Raw genomic sequence first — 4,194 nt, forward strand, 5'->3', positions numbered from 1 at the left:
TAACAGCATGTGCTGCCACGGCACCTCCATGCTCCGAGGTGCGAGCCCGCGAGGTCTGAAATGAGCTGCGTGTTATTCCAACCTGCCGTCTATTGACTCGGGGAGCAACCGCCCGGGCCTCCCAGGGCTCGTCCTCGCGGCGGGGCGGACAGGCTCCCCGATTCCCAGCTTAGAGGCTGGCAGGACCCAGTCCGGCACAGACGGTGCCAGCCAGAGAAACGTCTCTTTTCAGGGATTATCTTATTAACACTGAGTTTGCTGTGACAGGTATTGGGGACGGAGAGAGAGGAAAGGAGGGAGATCAGTGAGAGGGAGGGAGGGAGGGAGGGCGGAAGAGAGAGAAGAGCCCGTAAATTATTTGAGAGGAGCCGCCGGATCAAAAGGCTGCCGGATAATTAGCAGGGTTCTGTGGTCCTTGTGAAGGCACAGTATTAATCAAGGACGTTAAATTAATAACTAGCCCATCCCCGCAGCCTGTATCACCACCTGCCGCATGATACTCGATGGTTACAGGCAGGCAGAGGGAGGGCAGGGGTGCCACACGTCGCTAGGGACCCCTCCCATAGCACGGCCTGGTCACGTCTGTGGCCTGGGCTCAGGACGCTCCCGGGTCCTTGTCCCGACTCTGCACCTTGCCGGCTGCTGGGCTGTGGTTGCATCTTCTACTCTCTGCAAAATGGGGGGATGGCACTGACCCGCAAGGTCTTGCTGAGGGCACCCGTGGCTAGGCAAACCAGCCTAGGAAGCTCGGGACCACCGATCCAGTCTCCGACTGGCCAAACCCAGCTGCCTTGGGGAAGGCAACGGAGTCAGCGAGAAGCAGGTGCAAACAGCCCCTGGCATCACGGCCAAGGGGCACGAGCTCCCGTCCGTGCCACAGCCCCACTCTGCTGGGGAGTAACAGGGCCAGGATGAAGCCACCCCCTGTGCCAGCTGGACTTTTGGGGGCCAACACATCTAGGGGCCACTGGGCAGGAAGCAGGTGGCATGAGCCCACGGTGCGGAGTGGCTTGGCCCCGTGACCTCTCCCCCCGCATGTCCTCAGCTATGGCTCTGCACAAATCGGAGCGAGCTGCCCACAGCCCTGGGCTCAGCAGCACTTTCTGGCTTCCTCGCATGACAGAAAATCTCGTTAGTGGCATTAGAGGGGATGCAGGCAGGAGCCCCAGCGCCAGGCGGGCGTTGCTGACTCCTCTGAGCTCGGGCATGGCTGCTGTCCTACTTCGCGGCGGCAGGGCCGGGGGCATGCTGTGAGCGGTCAGCTCCAGCTAAGGCTGGGGATTATCGACCGTGCTCGAGTCCAGCAAAGCAGCTTACCTTTCCGAGGAGGTGGAGGGGGACGTGCCTAGCTCCAGGCGCGGAGAGGGATGGCTGCTCTCCCCTGGCACTTGGCAATGCTTTAAATGCCAGGGCACCAGTGCCTAGCTCCAACCTGCCTCTGACAGTGCCCCTGAAGGACCAGCTGCCCTGGCCTGGCCTGGGAGCCACCCCTCTGGGTCCTTTCCAGGATGCTTCCCTCCCTTGGAGGGTGGCAGGGGCTGCGGGCTCTGGCTGGGTGGCCTGAAGGTGCCTTGACCGTGCCACACTGGCTGGGCGTGCGCAGGCAGCACGTTGGTGTCAGGAGCGCTTGCCATGCGTGCAGCAAGGGGCAACCAGGAGACTGGCAGCCTGAGGTGAGAGGCTGTGAGCACGACAGCCCTGCAGCCTGACTCCTGCCCTCGATGAAATGCCGTGACGCCCCTCCATTACGTATAACCTAAGTCCCTCGGAGAGCTCCCAGGCCCAGCTCTCGACCTAGCGTTTCATCTCGGAGGCTGGCATGCGTGAATCTGCCCTCTGAAGTAGGGAGCCCAGCTCCAGTGCGGGCACCGGCCGTCTCCCCAGAGGCTCCCAAGCTGCTCTTTAGGATCGCGGTGGCGTGCAAAGCTCGGCGTCCTGAGTCTCTCATCGAAGCCCCCTGAATTGGGAAATGCAACAGTGCCCCATTTCTCTGCCTGTCCCTGCTGCATCGGGTGAGCTCCTAAGCCAGCACGGGGACGCTAGCACGGTTATGGGATGCTGCTCCATGTGGATCTGCCCTGGGATCAGGGCCGGCAGGAGATACAGTCCCCAGGCAGGAGAGCGTGAACAGGAGCAGTAACGTGGGCACACGCAGCCCAGTACCGTGGGCTCCTCACAAAGCCTCTGGTTGGGCCAGGGCTGCAAACACTGGAATTGGCTCCTTCCCCGAGCCCTGGCAGGAGGCAGCGGCTCCTCCTGGAGTTGACTTCGCTCCCGTGGAGAAAAGGAGCCTGGCAGGGAGCTTCCCCTGCTCCATCCAAGTGCTGGCCTGCATGCATCCCAGGGGGTCAGCAAGCCCCACTCCTGCCAGCAACAAGGCTTGTCTCCTTCCCAGAAGATGTGGCCGTGGCGACCCTCCCCGAGGTACCAGGACTTGCTCTCCCCAGCCCTGAGCAGGGCACGTGGCACGTGGCTGCCCTCTGCTCGGGGAAAGGACCATCACGGGCAGCGTCGCCTCTTGAAGACGCAGCTTCCACTGGCATCGACACTGCCCTTCGGTGCAGGGGCCTGGCAGTGCCGTCGCAGCTGTGTCCCCAGCCGTGCCCCAGCGTGAGAGGCCCTTTGGGAGCCGGAGAGCAGCTGAGGACATAAAGCAAATGCAGATGGTGACACGCCTCGAGTGGCTTCCAGAGCCGGATGGGGCTGGGGCCAGCAGAGCCGGGGTTAAAGTGCTGCCTGGGTTATCCGAGGGGAACCCAGCGGGAGCTCTGCGCTGTCCCCAGGTTCCCCTCCGAAGAGGAATTCATTGGAGATGCCTCTATCATATTTGCCACGTTGCTATAAATCAGGGGCCGGCGGCTGTAAGGAACAGCTCGATTCATCTTGCAGGTCTAGAAGTCATTACATTTCATTACGAGGTGCGCGGGGTTTTTATTATTTAGCAGTTTAATTCTCCCCTCAGATGTAGCCGTCTTGGAGAAGGGTTTTGCCGTTCAGGGGAAGATTTCAAATGTATAATGCAAAATAAATGTGTTCCTCTTTAGCAGGGGCCTGCCTTTATCAAGTATTCATTTGACACGAGCTCCGGCGGGGAGCTGAGCCGCGGCAGGAGAAGTCAGTCAATACCCAGAAGGAAGGCAGACGGCTCGGCCAGGACGCAGGGCTGGGTCCCGAAGAGAGGACTCGCGCCACCCAACGCCGGGGTGCTCCCGGAGTAGGGGCAGCATCTGTGCATTTGCACCTCTTACCGCCGCAGCGCAGTGGTGTGGGCACGCGGCGAAGCATGGAGTGACTGCCTGGCTCCTTTGGCCGTCTTTGCCCCGGTCCTTCCCCAGCGGCTGTCCTCCAAAGTGCTCCTGAAATGTCACTTCGCCCACCTCTGGCAGGCAGCTCGCACCCCAGATGCTGGGGAGGGTTACGATGGGAAGGACGCAGGCACGGACAGGAGGCAGGTGTTCAGGCTGCGTCTGCAAAGGCAGGGTCCTGGCATCCACACCTGTTCTCAGCACCAGCAAGAGGCCAGAAGCAGGTCTGGCTTCTCGTCCAAGCAGTGCATCCTCCCAGAGCACCGGCAAGGCCCTCCAAAAAATTAAAAAGCCCACCCCCCTGGGCCTCTATCCACCCCCGAGCTTCCACGGGAGGTCTCTCATCCAATGCTGAACCGTTCCTCCCTGCTTAGCACGTGAGCTCCCCGCTGGAGACGGCGCATTATAACTCTCCCCAGTAACGAGACGGTGCGGCGAAGGAGTGATGTCATCCCATAGGTAATGTCGCGCTCGTCTAGCGGCACCCCGACGGGCTGCGCTACAGGACGAGGCCTCTGCACGACGCGCGGTTTAATAACACGTCAGCGGGCAAATAATGGCATTTCTGGCCTGCAAATATCTTTCTATTAAAATCATCATCATCATCATCATCATTTTAGGGAAGGAGCATACAGGGCTGATATTAAACGTGGAGGCTGCCTTTGGTCTGGGAGCGCGAGAGGAGAGGCGACAGGCAATATAAATTGTGTTGCTGGAAAAAAAAGGGCTTTCAAAAAAAAAAAAAAAACCCCATCTCTCATTTTGATTGATATTAGCTTCACAAATTAAGCTTTAAATTTATCTAAAAATAAATTTGCTGCTGCACTCTGCATTCCCGATGACAAGCGCTTTTCTCCTCCTTTGTTGCATCCTGGCGGCTTTGTCATCC

The sequence above is a fragment of the Alligator mississippiensis genome, chromosome 10 (genome assembly GCF_030867095.1).
Source record: "Alligator mississippiensis isolate rAllMis1 chromosome 10, rAllMis1, whole genome shotgun sequence".
Lineage (NCBI taxonomy): Eukaryota > Metazoa > Chordata > Crocodylia > Alligatoridae > Alligator > Alligator mississippiensis.